The sequence below is a fragment of the Stenella coeruleoalba genome, assembly GCF_951394435.1.
Source record: "Stenella coeruleoalba genome assembly, chromosome: 4".
NCBI lineage: Eukaryota > Metazoa > Chordata > Mammalia > Artiodactyla > Delphinidae > Stenella > Stenella coeruleoalba.
In genome coordinates, this window is record NC_137149.1 from 47,734,961 (window position 1) to 47,753,067 (window position 18,107).

The following is an 18,107-nucleotide window of genomic DNA, read 5'->3' on the forward strand; positions in this document are numbered from 1 at the left end:
ATCCTGTCTCATCTAGATAAGCTTCACTCAGTAACAGGTACCAAACAGGTTCATTGTGATATAAAGTAAAGAATGGGGACTCTGATCCGCTCCACTGACATATTTTAAAATGGCAGCTTGAATATTTGTTTTGCACTTACTTCTTTTACATAATGTCAGGATAATAAATTATTTCTGAATACTGAAATAGTGAAAAGGTTCGAGCCCAAATTAGTCATACTAAGTGGCTGTGACCCTTCCTAAGGGTCAAACAGACTCTGTTGAAAGGTGGCTGGTTTTTGCTTTAAATAGTTGTAAGTACATCATGGAGAGGATTTAGAGGTCCACAGTTCATTGATTTGGGGGAACGGCATAAGGAGGTTTTCTGAATGTTTCTTGCAAACTCCATCTATTGGGAATGGAATGGAATGGCTTCTTGCTAAAGTGGGAAGAGTACTAGACTGAGAACCGGGCCTCGATTCAAGTCTCATTTTTGCCACTGACGTACTACGTGATCTTGAGCAAGTCTCTTATGTCCTCAGAAGCTCAGCTGCTTGATTGCGTTAAGGGTCATAGTGCATCAACATTGCATCACTGTTCTGACACAACTGAAGGATGACGTTGCGGCCGGCGCTTAACGTATATTATCTGATTTACTCTTCAAAACAAACCTACAAAGTGCATGTTTTTATTGACATTTTACAGAAGGGAAAGCTGATCCTTAGAGAGGTTAAGTCACATTCGGGGCTGTCCAAGTGGAAAAGCTGTGCCTTTCACCATTTCAGTGCCCCTTCCAGTGCCATTCAGCTCTGCAATTTAATAACTGTACTCATTGTCTCTTTTGACCTGGTGCATTTTGTTGTTGCCCCTTCTTGCCATTTATCTCCTAAAAATGTCAAACGTTCACGGTTTTTGGCAGCCCATTGCAACCTGAGTGACTGTTTCTTTGACAACATTTGCTTTCCCAGACTCTGGAAATTAGACATATTCTTGGTTAGTCAGGTTGTCTGGCTGTGTGTATAAGGGTACGTTGACGTTTTACAGAAAGTAGGGGATTCTCTGTGTTTCCATACTGCGGGAATAAGAGAAATGTTATGATTTTACTTTTAGAAATTATGACGTATTAGAATAAGTGTATTTTAAAATAAGAGACAAAAAGAGAAAACAAGAGTTAAAAATAAGCCAGGGGGGGCTTCCCTGGTGGCGCAGTGGTTGAGAGTCCGCCTGCCGATGCAGGGGACACGGGTTTGTGCCCCGGTCCGGGAAGATCCCACATGCTGCGGAGCGGCTGGGCCCGTGAGCCACAGCCGCTGAGCCTGCGCGTCCGGAGCCTGTGCTGCGCAACGGGAGAAGCCACAACAGTGAGAGGCCCGCGTACCGCAAAAAAAAAAAAAAAAATAAGCCAGGGGAGGGAGAAATGGTTGAAGAAAGATTACTCTTATAAATGCTTCTTACAACAAGTAAACACATACCTAGAGGATCTACAAGAACAAAATACCCCAAAACATTAACACTATTTATTCATGGATGGTGGGATTGCAGAATTTCTCATTTCTTTTCTCTTTTGAAACTTTGTTAACCTTTTCCAAGTAAATATTCATTACTTGGGTACTAAAAAAAATTAATGCAGGGACTTCCCTGGTGGCACGGTGGTTAAGAATTCGCCTGCCAATGCAGGGGACACGGGTTCAATCTCTGGTCTGGGAGTATCCCACATGCCACGGAGCAACTGGGCCCGTGAGCCACAACTACTGAGCCTGCGCTCTAGAAGCCGCGAGCCACAACTACTGAAGCCCCCGTGCCTAGAGCCCGTGCTCCGAAACGAGAGAAGCTACCGCAATGAGAAGCCCACACACCACAACGAAGAGTAGCCCCTGCTCGCCACAAGAGAAAGCCCGCGTGCAGCAACGAAGACCCAACGCAGGCATAAATAAATAAATAAATAAATATTTTTTTAAAAATGCATACACATATACATACCTATGGCAAGTAAATAACAAAATCATCAAGCAAAGACAGCAATTTACTTTGTGGCAAATTTCTAGACTAGATTAACTTCCTAGGCAATGGTGGCATCAAAAAATATATGTCCCTTTGTTAATATCTCTGATGTCATTCATTATTTCAGCCTCATTCCATATTAAATCATCAGTGTGACGTCTTCCTAAAGTAATGTAACTCCTAAATAGCTATACAACAGGAAGTCTTTAGGGGAAGAGCCTATTTCAATCAGTTAATTATTCCCATTTTTAAAATTGTATCTACTTTCTATCAATTAAAATGGATCAATTAAAAACACTTGCAATTTATGAAATGCATCCTTCTTTATTTATTCTTATTTTGTCCTCCATTCAGGATGCCTAGACTTTTCCTGATTTATTGCAGGTTCTCAATTGCCCTTCCTTCTTCCCATGATTCTTTTTTTTTTGAATTTTTGAATTTTATTTTACTTATTTTTTATACAGCAGGTTCTTATTAGTTATCTATTTTACACATATTAGTATATATATGTCAATCCCAATCATGACTCTTAACCATAGACACAATGCCACCAGACTAGTCTCTCTAAGACACATCACGTGGGAAAGATGCAGTTTTGAGTACATACAGTGATTTCCACATTACCTATAGGGTCTTTCCAAGATAGTTACAAAATAATCTCTTCATTATCTGGTTCTCTTACTTTTACATCAAAGCACATTACCCTAGACTCTTACCTTCCCAGACTTTCCGTCCCATATTCATGCCTTGCTGAGCCTCTGGTCTTGTGCTTTGATTCTTGTTTTTTTCTGGCCCATGACAGTCTTCATCTTCTCTTCTGCTTATCTTCTTTCTAGTGGGATCTCTTCTTAAAGCCTTCTCCAATTACCTTGCATGTTGAACTCACTCTTTTTAATTATCCTTTAGTAATGCAAATCCTTAGCATCTATTTTATCATTTAATGAGACTTTTTAAATTATTCTCTAGGATATATATATATGTGGATATATATATGTGTGTATATATATACATCTAGAGAGAGAGAGAGAGAGAGTTATATATATATATATATAGCTATATATATAATATATAATATAAATATATATAATATAAAAAATATTTTATATAATATAAAATATTACATATAATATGAAGTTATATATATAACTATATATTTATATATATACTTTTATATATATATATATATATATATATATATAAAACTTTGGCTCTCCAACAGGACTGTAAACTTTTGAAAGGGAAGAAATCCGTGTATTTCCTTTATATCCCTATTAGTGTCTTGTACAGTGTTGAGAATATAGCAGATGCTTGACAAAATTTCTCTAAATCACATTCAAGTTCGTGATAACTAATTGAATTGAATCCTCCACCAAATAAATGCAATTCCATCATTTGTAAATCAAATTTTTTAAGTACAAGATTATTCTAATTAAACAAACTTTAATAATTAATGTTTCATCTATTTTATATTTTTATCTCTGAATGGAGCATTGCTCATGCTCAAATGCTTAACTAGTTAAAATAAGCTCTTCCTCTGACAACTTCCTGTGAAGTGGTTATTTAAAACTCTGAGGTGTGTTGCTTTAGGAAACTGACAAATTGGTGATTTAATATGGAGTCATGCCTAAATAATGGATGACAGGGGAGCTATTAATAAAGGAACCTATATTGTGGTGCCCCCAAAGATTTGTGAATAATAGGAGAGTTATCTTAAGTAGACTAACTGCCTGCTAAAGATTGTGGGTTCATGAAGAATTGTTTCCTCATTTCTTTTACTGCTCTAAATATTTCTGGGCAGTTTTGTACTTAGCTGCTATTCTTATTAAACTGCCAAATCCAATATGGAAGGAGGGGTTGTACTTTTGTAATTTAGTATTCTGATCTGCATCCTCCCTTCGTGAGGTTTTCTACCATCAAAACAGCCTAGAGAATTAATATGCAGCTTAAAAATAAGCTCTGAGTGTCATTGAAAGCTAAAAGTCTACTATTGCAGAAATCCAGGCATAGAAAGGAAGACACTCTATATAAAATAATTACCAGTTACATTCCTATTAGCATTGTCCTTTAAAGCAAAATTATTTTTTAAGAGACATTTGCAGAAAAATCGCTAAGGGTAGACTTTATCTAATAACTTAGGTTTTAAAAACAAAATAAATCAGTTCTATCATTATTGCCCCATGTCACATCTTCTGTGCAAAACTGTGTATTATTATAAAAAGTTTTAGTATTCCTTCCAAGTACCTGCCAAAAAGGCTACAATTTTCAATCCTTCCACCTTAAGTCCATGAAAAAAAATACTGTTTTCTCAAATCCTTTCTTTAATGGAGAATTCAACTAAATTTCCAGCTTTATTTAAAGACCTAAGGAGATCTCAATGAAAGTTAGGAACAGGAATCACCAAAATAATGCACAAAAATTTAACCTTTATCAATGGAAAATTAATAAAATTGAAACAAAATGAAGCCACTTATATACTTTTAAGAACCTTAAAACATTCACTAGCTGTTGTGCTTGAAAAGTGAGGATTTGTAAGCAATATTAAGCAGTAGTGGAGTTTAGCTCTAGGTTTAGAATCAGAGAAACTGGATTTGAATTCCAGCTACACAATCTATTGCTCTGTGATCTTGTGTTGGTCACATGATATCTGAGTTTTCTGACTTTTAAAGTAGGGATAATAATGTCATTCCTACTTATTTCACCAAGTGGTCTCGCAGAATAGGAATGTGAAAATATTTTACATCTATGAAATACTCCAGAAATATAAGTTATTATATCCTCATATTTACTGTTATACAAAGTATGCATGTTTTAATCCCTTGTGTATATGGAATAATTGTACCCTATGACATTTCAGAGAAAAAAGCTGATTAGAGAGAAACTATAGTAACTTACATTGGATACTAACTTACATTGTCTAGCACTATAAATGTGCTAGACATTTATAGAGACATTATTTGATTTAATTCACAAAATAAGCCTCTAACTTAGGTGTTTGTTTTAAATCCAGTTTACAGATTGAGGAAACATAAGCTCAAACAGGTTAAATACTTGTCTAGGTCAGAGCATAAATACCAGAGTTAGCTCAATCCTAGATTCTCTCCAAATACTGTCCTCTTCACCATGGGACACTGAAAATCTCTTCTGCTACAGGACTGATAAAAGTGACAGTCCACTTCTGGGAGGAATCTACCCCCATGATAAAGGTTTACATGGTTCCTGCCTATCAATGTAGACAAAGGACAGAAGATGCTCCCTCTTTAGACAACCCTGACAGTACACCTGTTCCACAAGTTTTCCCAGTGTGACGTCTTCCTACTTTTTCCATGTATTCAATCTTTTCTGTGGTTACTCTGCCTCCTTGCTTCTACCTTCTCAGACAAGGGAGCAAATAAGAAGATGAAAAACAAAGTATAAAGGCTGAGTTAAAAAGGAACTACACCACAGAAACAGAAAAAAGTCATATTTTCTAAGTTCCTATTATGTCTTTGCTTCTGGGTTATCTAATCTGTTAATAAGAATTCCCAAGGTATATATTATTATCACCATTTTTTTAACAGAATAAATTTGCATGCAGTCAGGTTAGGTAACTTGTCTTGGAGGCTAGCTTGATTCCAAAGTATCTGTTTCCACAGTCGCCCTTGTCCTATTACAACAGAAAGCAAAACGGGGAACACAGCATAGCTTAAGGCCTTCATTGTCACTGGGGCTGTATATAGTCCCAAGGGAGAGAAAATTGGTTCATGGTGAAAAGTCTTATTCTTTTTATGTATAAAGCAAAGATATGCATATAGTAAATAAACAAATACACAACATATCCGGGGTATTAAAATATCATCAGTGGTGATTAGAAAATAAATTCTAAAAAGGCTAATTAGGAGGATAATAATGAAAAAAGATTGAGAAACAGCAGCAAAGAAGAGAATAATACAACTATAGTGAACTAAATGTATACTGACTTTAGTTCTTGTCACGGTCAGAACCAAGTCAAAATCGTTTCTCAGCTGCTTCAGCCATGAAGGGTATCATCATATATTATCCTAGAATGCACGGGATAGATTCGTGGCACTTTTCAATCCCTGTGCTGGAGTGCTGAAATTACATCCAGTACAATGCAAGTCCAGAAGAACCAGCCAGATCAAACCATCATGATTCTAAATAATCAAACAAGAGCAAGCCATGTCTCCTCTCCACAAAAAATGCCCTCCCATCATGCTCTGCCATTCTTCCCTCCATCCATCTCCCAGGAGTCAGTTCTGGCTCCACTCTTCCAAGAAATCTTTGCCTTATCCAGGTTACATCTTCTTTCTCCTTAGGGATGGATGGTCTAATGTCCCTGTACAGGGTGCCTTACAACCCAGATGTTGCATTTACAGAGATCTGGATTTGAACCCTGACCCTGCAACCTATGATTGGGTGCAGTTGACTTAGCCTCTTCTTGTATTGCAGTTTTTCCATCTGTAAAATGGGAATACTGATGTGTACTCACCTTACAGCCAGAAGGAGAAAATATGTAAAACATTTAGCACTGTGCCTGGCTGGTAGAGGTGTTTACTTGATGAGAATAGTTTCAACAACTAACTTAATCTCTCCTTAGACTTTTAACAATACATATTGTGTGCCCATTAAAAATCATGAATCACAGCTCAGATATCATCTCCTGCAAAAAGTTCCACCTGCATCCCTGCCTCTTCTCCTCTAACTCTGTCCCTGGTTCATGCATCTTTTGTTGTGCTGTTTATACTGTTTGTACTGTTTATACAAAGATTTTTGGTAATTTTTGTTAAATGACGAATATAGATCATTTCTACAAGTTTGATTACTTGTATGAATATAGCCTTCCCAACTATATATGAAAAAGAGATACAGCACATATCTTTTATCCACATATCTTGAAGCTAAGGCATAAATCCTTATCATTGTATACAAATTTATCTTTTATCAATTTAAAATTTGAATACACTGTAAACATTTTGATATGAAATCTACCTTAAAAATTAAAAACTAAAAAAAAAAAAAAAAAAAAAACTTAAAAACTTACCCCAGCCCCTGTTTTCCACAGTCCACACTTGTTGCTTTTTTTCATGCTGTTTTCTCAGTTATTATCAGTCCTTTTCACACACTGAGACTGAGCTCTGGGGGCAGACAAGCAGGAGGGGATTCATTTACAGTCTTCCCAGTGCTCCAGGGCTAATTTTTAGCAAATGCCCTGGATGGACTTTTTGAAAAGATTCTTAGTATTTATCTTGTGACCTTGTATTATGAGTCCCAAGAGCACCAGCACCCAAATACCAGTGAGAAAGATATGCACTGATACCCGTGCAGTGTGTGCTGGCAGCCCTTATCTGTAGAATTGCAATAGCGCTATAGGTACATATTGACAGCCAATTGATCTAATTACTCGTTCACAAATTAACTAAGTGATAACAGAATGTATTATCTTCACTCTGACATGTTTTTGGAGGTCTTCAGGGAGACCTATTTGATCACTTCAAGGATGAGCTTGAAACAACAGAGCATCTTAGAGTAGTTTAAAAGGATCTGATTCATAACGCATGGCTCGTAAAGCATCTTCCTTCCCTTGGTATATTTTTTCTCAATCAATGTACATACTTCAATTAGCAAGTGGTGCAGCTTTGTTGTAATGAAAAATGTGAGCCTTTATATGGTTGAACTCAATAGTCAATGCTATAATCTACATTTCTTTTGAGATTTAACTAAAAGACACATTCATTGATGCAACCAAACGAGTGATCTTTACTTAGTAACACTTTCCTCTCCTTTATCTTTTGAGACTCTGGACACGCATCAATTCCTTCCTGGGCTCCTTACATCTGTCGGGGGCTCCTCCTCTGTGCTCACCTGGAACTCCACACACACCAGGGTCATAATTATATGTCATAATGATCTTCCATCTCTTCAGTATTTTGAGGACCAAGGCTACTGCCTGGCATATTTCTGCAGGTAAGGCACTGTGTCAGGGATTAGGAATGGAAGATGAAGAAGAGGGGAGTCTCTCCTTGAGGGATTCAGTTTAGTAGGAAATGCAGAAATGTGAACTAAAAATTGTAACTCAAGTGTTAAAGTCTATGACCAGGCTATCTCCAAAGTGTGATGAATACAGACTAGCGAGAAATCACTTCACGGTGGTGAAGAATTCACAAAGATCAGTTCTCCAGACTAGCCATTTGTAAGAGATATTGTAAGAGGTAACCCCAGGGATCATTCTGATACGCAGTTATTAAATCACAGAAAATATTATAGCAACTACAAATGCAGCTAATATCTTTATATTGCAATGTGTCCTTGCTGTTTATATGATCATTTGCTGTCACTGGATGTAACAATAATTTAATTTGATTCAATATTTTCTAAGCACCGAATATATGTATGGCAGTGTGCTAACTTCTGTGAAGAATAAGAGGCTGAGTAAATGTGTCCTCCTGAAGTGACTGTAAAAGGAGAATTTATTCTGAACTGGACCCTGCCTACATGCCAGGCACAGTACTAGGTGCTCTTCTTATGCCAGATTATTTAATTTTCATAAACAGCCCAGAAGGAAAATATTATTGTTGCCATTTTAGAGATTAGAAAACTGAGGACCAGAGAGGTTGAGTAACTTTCTCAATGTCACACAGCTAAGAAGCAGCAGAGTCAGAGTTCAAAACCAGGTCCTTTTACTCCATGCCTTGCTTTTTTTCTATCTATATTGTCTCCAAAACTATCCAATTCAGGAAGAAGTACATATATAAATATCCCTATTATGTGAAGAATATCCTAGATCAAGTATAAACAAAGAATAATGATATTAAAGGAGGAAAATCAATGTTAGGCTTCGTGGAGAAGGTTGCAAGGAATCTGCAAATATTTCTGACACGCTGAAGTGAGAATGAGACTATCTAACAGAAGAATATACAGCATCTAGCCTTCTAGTGAGCCTCATACAGAAATACAGATAATAATAACTATTCTGAATACCAGTTATGAATTTTAATGATAATACTAACAATCAACATTTCACTGAGTGATTACTATACATCAGGCAGGGCGAGAAGTTACATTATCTTATCGACTCGTCACTACAACTTATGAAGTGGATGTTATTGTGTCTCATTCAATATCCCAGAAAACTAAGGTACAGAATTTAAGTAACTTGCCCAAGTCTCACAGTTAAATAGGTTGCAGAGCTGACATTCAAAGCCCACACTCTTTGTGTTACGTGACCTACCATTCATAATTGGAAAGTGTTTAGCCAGGTGTCAGACCCACAATAAGTGCTCAGTAATAATTATGAAGGCTGCTATCACTTATCAGTCAGATTATTTCCAAGGGCACAAAAGTGCAGTTACCAAGAATGACTTCAAAGAAGTCTTCACGGTGCCCTTGCTGAAGGCTTAGTGTTCCAAGTGGTTGGAGGTATGTGTGAAAAGGCAAGTTGGGAGCACAAAGTGCACACATATCAAGGTCAGAAGGAGTCTGACCTTGATTTAAGAAGTGATCATGAAACATAAAGCTTTTGTAGCGGACCAGTAACAAGCCAGCTTTTAAAATGCACATTTAAAATTCACATTTCGAAGTGAGAGATCATTGAGCTAGACTTGGAAAGTGATTGGATATGAGCTGCGAGGGGTAAAGAAAGAGTAAAAAGTAAGTTATGAGGAATTGAGCTTAAGTGGGTGAGTAGGATTTGGTGGTAACATAAATAAAAATAGGGTAAAAAGGAATAAAAATGGGTTGGGGCTGGAGCTGAGTCAAAAATCATGGAAGCGTGTGAGGAGAGGAAAATATCAACCAGGTTTTGGGAAACTGATTTATAGGAGCCAGTGTGACATACGCCTGAGAGTGTCCAGCAGGCTCTTTGAAATTTGTGTGCCTGAGCCTAGCCCATCAGAGGAAAAGACAGGATTAATAAATAATGCAGATTTGGGAATGATCCAGAACTGTGTAATATGAGCTCGGTTAATGTTTACTCAGTGTATCTAAAGCAGCTTCTGGTTACTAACACTTTGTATACATTGATTAATTGATGGCAGAATTTTCAGTGCCTGAAATTATGTATGCCATGTACAGTTATCTTTATTTTTATTACCTGTATTCTTCACTCCATGATTGTGGGGAATTTGTTCAACTGGTTCACTACTGTATTCCTAGGTTTCCGAGTAATGCTTGGCATATAGAAGGCACTCAATGCATGCTGCTCATAGGAATGAATGAGTGAATGAATGAATGATGAAGAAAGTGGGGTCTCAGTTTTTATATCCATGATGAAGAACTTGTTCTTTATTTCTAATAGGGCATTGACACTTCTAGGAAGATGAGGAGACCTATAAACTGTCTGCTTAGAAAAAGGCACACACACTGCAATTTCTCACACAATTAGGAAGAATTCACAGATACCCTGAGGCCCATGGACTAGTCTCCATGGAACTTGGGATAAAAATCTATGGGTTCAGTCAGTGTTTTATCTCACTGCAAACCTTGAGAAGGACCTAAATTGAGGGTTTCCGCTATATATATATATATATATATCTTTTTTTTTTTTTTTGGTACGCGGGCCTCTCACTGTTGTGGCCTCTCCCATTGCGGAGAACAGGCTCCGGACGCACAGGCTCAGCGGCCATGGTTCACGGGCCCAGCCGCTCCGCGGCATGTGGGATCTTCCCGGACCGGGGCACGAACATATGTCCCCTGCATCGGCAGGCGGACTCTCAACCACTGCGCCACCAGGGAAGCCCTCTGCTGTATTTCATACAGTTGATTTTAAAATATCTCAATAAAATATCTCATATATATATGTGTGATATGGTTAACTCTAATTTACACCCTGGAGAGGTTAGTGTTCGAAGCACACAAATCAGGAGTCCAAATTCCAGAGATGGCTACTGCAAATCTTGACAATGTTTTTAGGAGTTCTAGAAATATTGTTTTCACTGATACGATAAATTGGTTTCAAAAAATGTAGTTGGATTGACACCATCAAATGCTGGTGAGAATGTGGAGCAACAGGGAATTTTCATTCATTGCTGGTGGAAATGCAAAATGGTACAGCCACTTTGGAAGACAGTCTGGCAGCTTCTTACAGAATTAAACATACTCCTTCCATATGATCCAGCAATCATGTTCCTTGGTATTTATCCAAAGGAACTGAAAATTTATGTGCACACAAAAACCTGCACACAGATGTTTGTAGCAACTTTATTCATAACTGCCAAAACTTGGAAGAAACTACGATGTCCTTCAGTAGGTGAATGTATACACATACTGTGGTACATCCACACAATGAAATGTTATCCAGTGCTGAAAATAAATGAGCTAAAAAGAAATAAAGCCATGAAAAGACACGGAAGACACTTTGGTTTTAAAATTAGAACATTGGTCACTTTCAAGAAAAAAAAATTAGTAGAAAGGTGGAGTGGAGATTTTTGGAATAAGGAATAATGAAAAAGTTATTGAATGCTAGTTTTATGCAAAATGCTATGCTAGGTTTTGTTGGGAAAACACAATATATAATGTAGACTTTCTGAATTTAAACGATGTTTGAGTTGGAGATTCCTTCAACAGCCTAAGAAGATATTATGGAAATACTGTCCAAGAATGATGAGGCTAAAGAACGTTATTAATTATTTATCTGGTTTTCAATTCATTCATTCCTTTCTTATTTATTTTACCATCCAGTTTATTCACCCTTCTTTTGGTAAAACAGTACCAAGTTCTCCTTTTAGGTAAGCACTCTTCCCCCATTTTCACTATCAGCTAATAGCTAACACCACTATCAACTCTAGGGATGGGCCCAAATTAGGTTAAGACAATCGATATAATGTTCCAGTGACAATAACTGATTCATAAATGGGGTCGTGGCTCAATTCAGGTCAATGAAAATAAGGTTTAGGAACTGTGTTAGACTCCTAAGGAATTGTTTTCCTTTTTGCAGTTGGTAGGAGGATTTGGGGTCCTGAACTAAGCCCTTCTGCTGCTACTTGACAATGAGCCTAGAATAACCAGGGGTCCTCAGCCTGGAAGGCATAGAAAAGAAGGAAACCAGGACTCAGGTGTGATATTTTAATTGCTGGATTAAGCCTCACCTGAAGCTTCACTTTGAGATAGTTTCTCAAAGTTTAGAATTATTTCTAAACTTTTCAGGTACATGAATTAATATATTCCCATTACTATTTTAACTTGTATGATATGAATTTTATAAACCTGCCTTTTACAAAAGTCCTAACGGAGAATATTCTTTAGTAGCTTATAAAAAATGTAGAGATGAAAGTTCATGAATGCAAAGAACGGGCTAAATGTAGAAGGATTGAAACCAGAAACAAAGGCCCTTCAGAAGTACTCTATTTAGCTAGAGCTTGGGTTTTTAGATAATTCATTGTTCATTCCTCTGTGCTCTGGAAGCCTGATTCTTACACTCCAGTTGACACTGATGTCATCCAGCCCTGTATTAGAGCTCATTGTTCAAATGTTTCTTTTTTCTACTAGATTGTAAAGGGTAACTCCCCAGCCCTTGCTTAGTACTTGTCACATGGTAAATAGGTCTAGCATTACACTGACTTCTGGAGCAGGGAGGGATGTGGTGAGAGCATCATTTGGCAGATTACTTTGGCAGCAAGTGGGTTGAAAGACTGGGATGGGATAAGGAGGAATGGAGAGGGAGACCAATTAGGTATGCATTTCAGTATTCCAGGGGAGAATGCATAAGGGCTCAGAGAAATCAATCAGCAACATGTTAAGATCTAAATCTAGACAGCCACATGAATAAAATGGGCATAGCCACACAGACAAATGTTCATACAGTATTTTTTTATCCTGTTCTCTTTTATTCATATAAAGTTCTTAAAACTGTTGTCCATGGTAACGTTCAGTGGAAAGCTGACCAGCATCTGGAGGCATCAATCAGATCAAACATTGATGAAAGAGCCTGTTTCCTTTCTCTACTAAGTCAATTGTCCTAAATATAGACTGGACGGGTTTCCCAGAGCAATAGAATTGACTAGAACGGAATTCCAGTAAGGCAGTGTCCTTCCCATACACAAAACATAAGCAAGCGTGAAATTAAAAATAGTATAATCTGAAAAAGCTAAATGTTTAAAACATCCAAGTATTTTCCAACTTTTGTTGTATTTTAGAGGGTTGACTTTCCACTTTCTCTCACAGCAGCATGATGCTGAGTATAAAGAGAAATTTGCAATCTAAGGAAGCACTGGTCGTAAAGAAAACTTTAATGCATTTGAATGAGAGACACTGTCTTCTATGGACAAACTTTGGAAACAGGTCTGGCATTGATTTTCACAGCTGACTGAGAAAATTTTCTACAGATTCAATCTTAGAGGGCAACACACACCCCACCCCTTTCATAAAATGTTTCTTTCATTTTTCTAAAAAAGGTAATATTTCATCATTTAAAAATGTTTGGAAAACTAGGGCTTCCCTGGTGGCGCAGTGGTTGGGAATCCGCCTGCCGATGCAGGGCACGCGGGTTCGTGCCCCCGTCTGGGAGGATGCCGCATGCCGCGGAGCAACTAGGCCCGTGAGCCATGGCTGCTGAGCCTGCACGTCTGGAGCCTGTGCTCTGCAACGGGAGAGGCCACAACAGTGAGAGGCCCGCGTACCGCAAAAAAAAAAAAAAAAAAGTTTGGAAAACTAAGAGAAAGAAACAGAAAGTAGGATGGAATTACCCATGATTTAGTCTCTTAACATAACCAGCATCAATCCCCTTTGAAAGCTATTTCAAATATTATACGAACACACTATGTAAATTTTTTCATCTTTTGGATTTTTGCTTAAATGCTACTTCCTTAGAGAAGTCTTCCTTGACCTCTAATTTGTAATTTTTTCTCTTCCCTGTCTCCTCTATTCTTTTCCATAGTGCACTGTTCATTGCTTTGGGATTGTGTATATTTTAATACCAGTATTGCACACGAGGTCAGGATCATAGTTGTGTCTTCAGTATCACATGCCCAACGTGAGACAAGGGCTTGGCATACAGCACACAATGAAGATAAATATTTGTTGAGATGTTTTCAGGCACTATGGTGCAGTAGTTTATAGCAGCATGTTTTGCAGCCAGACTTGGGCTTGAACCCTGCAGTGGAAGGCTGAATACTGTTTGTTACTTTACATAGTAAAGGACGTGTAAAAGGAAAATGGAAATGGAAAGTAAAAGGAAATGTACAGGTATGACTAAATTAGGTATCATGAGATGGGATAATTATTCTGGATTATTCAGTGGAAGCAATGGAGGCAGGAGGTGACATGATGATGGAAGAAGCCCAGATACACACACACACATACACACACACACACACATACATACATAGAGAGATTAAAAGATGCTATGCTACTGGCTTTGAAGTTGGAGAATAAAGCCATGGGCCAAGGAACATAGGTGGCCTCTAGAATCTAGAAGGGACGAGGAAACAGATTCTCCCTAGAGCCTCCATAAGGAACAGCTCTGCCACCCCATCTTAGATGTCTGACCACCAGAACTATGTATAAGAGACTAAATTTGTGGTGCTTTTAGTCACTCTGTGTATGGTCATTTGATCCACCAGCTATGGGAAACTAACCTGCCCACTCTGTATAAGAAAAGTCTCAGGCGAGTTAATCATCATCTCTATACCTCACTTTCCTTGTCTGTAAAATGGAAAACAAAGCAGTACCTGCCTCACAGCATAGCTGAAATCTGCAGATACATACAAAACATGCAGAGCAGTGAGTGGCATGTCCTATGGCTTCAACAAACATTAACTGTTGGTCAAGTATAAATGACCAAGCAAATGCAATAGACATTAATGATCCCTTTCTTATTCTTCAATTTGTAAATACAACCTATTGTTGATAACATTTCCCAAAATTACTTAGTTGACCAAAATCAGGTATGAGTGTGTGTCTTTCTTTGTATAACATTCTTCAATTTGACTGTCTGGCTAGCTTATCTGCTGGAAGGAGAGACAGCCCCCAGTCAAATTTATTCTCTGGTTTACCTTTAGGTGCCAGTTATCTACATCTGCTCTCTCTCTTTCTTTCCCTCTTTGACTTGCCTATCAGTTGCCTTGTCCTCAGTTCTAAAGATCTGCCTAGTGCTTCAAGATCACGCCTTCATAATTGTTCCTGTCTTAGTTTGTGCTGCTATAACGAACTATCACAGACTGGGTGGATTAATCAACAGAAATTTATTTCTGACAGTTCTGGAGGTTGGGAAGTCCACGATCAAGGTGCAGAAAGATTGGGTGTCTGGTGAGAGCCTGCTTCCTGTAGATAGCCACCTTCTTGCTGTGGCTCACGTGGCCTGCTTTGGGTGCTTGCAGGAAGAGAGAGGGAGAGGTCCATGTCTCCTCCTCCTTCTACAAAGACGTTAATCCCACTGCGAGGGTCCTACCTTCACAGTCTAATTTAAACCCAATTACCTCCCCAAAATGCCACCTCCAAATACCATTACAGTGGGTGCTAGGGCTTCAATATATGCATTTTGGGGACATAAGCAACAACGTTCAGCGTATAACAGCTTTCTTGACTCTGTACCAGCTCCAGGGGCTATTGATGCCCTGACCCCTATATCCACCTCAGGTTACTAGGTTCTCATATTAGTATCTCAGTTTTCACTTGTATTTGGGCTCTGGCTGCCAGCTCAGTATAATAAAATCATAACAGGGAAGATCTTTTCAACATAATTGTAGTGAAACACAGGATTTAGAGGTTGTCTGGTGTTTGGGTTCTGGCTCTATAACTTCATTTTATCCACAGGGAGAATGGCCATGTGCCCCACTTGACCTGGGACAGTCATGGTTTTTAACCATTGACCCAGAATAATTATTAATAATGTCCCTTTTTTACTCTTGAAAGTGTCCTGGTTTATACAATAAATTGTATGGTCACTCTGATTTGGACTTTTGATGAGTCAATACGTCTGAGGGTTTATTCCTCATCTACAAAATGCAATGACACTACCCCTGTCATACGATGCTGGATAGATCATGTAACATGAGTAATGATCATGGCATACGGTAGATGCTCCCTCTGGGTTAGTTTCGTTCCTTTTCAATAATGACTGAGCACCTTAAAACCAAGGCAAGAAGTGCAATCAGACTGCGGTCCATTGATTAATTAGATTTGGAAGAAAGTATTTAAAAGTAGTGTTTTGCTGGAGATGGAGACACAGGCTTAGTCAACTTGCCAGTGGCCTAAATCTAGGAAGGACCACCAAAGTCATAAGAAGCTCAGAAACAGAAAAGATATTACTCATCATCAAGTCCAATCTCCCCTCTCATATACTGAAACCTCCTTGCAGGACCGTCCGTTAATTATTAATATCAGTGGTTAACATTTGTAGAGTGCATACCATGTCTACAACATCATGCCAGCCATCTTACACTTATCACCTTGAATCATTTTTATAAGAACCCTAGAAGGTAGGTACTATGAACACCTCACTGTGAAGAAGAGATTTGCAAATTCAGGTAGTCAAAATCCAGTCTCTTGCCTCCTAATAAACTTTTGGTGGTCACATGGAATTTTGGTGAAATAATTAAAAAGCTAAAATTTGTATTTGCAGAGTGGAGCATTCAAAATGTCCTTAAAATTTCTAAATAATTTACAGGTATTTCTTCATTGTAAAGGTTGCTTTATTTTTATGGACCTTATTCTGCCAATGTTAACTCTTATTTGTTAGTAGTTCCATCCTTAACCACCATGGAATGCTACAATAACTGGAGACACAGGGAGGCCCTCTGTAGTTCCTGCAGAGTGACAAAAATCACACATTAGGATTTTTTATTTTCCAAGAACAATCAACTGGTTTCAAGGTCTGGGAGTTTTGTTGTTTTTGTTGTTGTAACCAACGGTAAATTCATAATGCGATGACTGGACAGTTGACAGAGAAGCACTGAGGTGCAGTGGAAAGTGTGAGGGGTTTTGCAGACAGGAAAACTCCATTCTAGTTGATCTGAAATAGCGCATTACGTGCACTTGAACTAGTTATTTTACTACTTTGTGACTTAATTACCCTTCTACAAAATGGAAGCTTGGCTAGACTGTCACTAACATCCTATCAAGTTTGACCAGACTCTCTGGTCAGACCAGATTCTCTGAAATATGGCCTAGATTCCATGCGAATTGTCACTTTGGCAACACAGCCTGGTGCTTAGAAGGAGCTCAGGGCATTCAGAAGGATTCAATTTTATATTTCACAGATGGAAACTAATTGAAATTCTGTAGGTAGATTAAGTGTAACAACGAACGTTTACACAGACCTGTAGCAGACCCTTAGAACGGCTTTAATCTGTCGACAGCACGGCGCATGTTGCAGTGAGATCAGTAATCACCTGTTTTTCTTTGGGAAAGTCATCACTGAAAGCAGAGTTTTGTTGGGTCAAGGACACAAGGCTGCTTATTTTGGGATGGATCATGCTCAGGACTTTGAAAACTGGAAGCACTTTTCCAATTCTGCACTAATAGGTGTTTAACTTGATCCAGAGAGAAGCTATAGTCTCAGAAGGAAAGTGTGTTCATCAGCCAGATCTCACTGTGCCCTGCGATTCTGAAGACAGTGTCAGTTTCAGCCTCTTCGTCCCCATCTTCAGCGCACTCTTTTCTAAGGGTTTCTTCCCCAAAGTGTGAAGCGCACAAATGGTCTACCTTTTCTAGCTCCCTTTCACGGCTCTTCTCTCTTTTGTGGCATCTTATGGGAACTGTGTCCTGCTTACTTATGATTATGTATTTGAATTTATCCCTGCTTGTGTCTATTCCTGTCTGCTAAGTTCCAGTTCTATGACTTCTACCCCAAGCAGTCAACCTGAACCTGCTTGCTCTCTCCATGGTGAAAAATGACCAACTAGTTATCAAGATCAATCCTATTCTAATTATTTATTGATCACTTGTGTTGTGCTCTGACCCATGCTTGAAGTTGGGGTTTTCGAACGATGCAGTTACGTCCCTCCATTTGCTCCACTGAACTGGCAAGCTACTGGAGGAATAGACAGATAAACTATGCTTTATTTCAGTGAAACTGACTGGTTTTATAGAACAGAGCTTCTCAAACTGTCTATGGTGGAGGATCAATTCGTTTTTTGTTTCCCCAATCTGTGGTACACAGGTACATTTGTAAAATATAAAATAGTACTTACGGATGT

General features: G+C 38.4%; 1 protein-coding gene across 5 annotated transcripts in view; it reads right to left on the minus strand.

Annotated features, from left to right (window-relative positions):
- Positions 1-18,107, minus strand: part of KCNIP4 (potassium voltage-gated channel interacting protein 4) — a 628,148-nt gene that overhangs the window by 445,749 nt on the left and 164,292 nt on the right. For 3 of the 5 annotated variants that reach the window (XM_079921091.1, XM_079921092.1, XM_079921085.1), the window contains exon 1: positions 7,019-8,923. The gene's annotated coding sequence lies outside the window, so the exon portion shown is untranslated. Of the gene's footprint in view, positions 1-7,018; positions 8,924-18,107 lie in introns of those variants that run through there. The other 2 variants (XM_079921086.1, XM_079921088.1) reach the window with 1 other exon arrangement.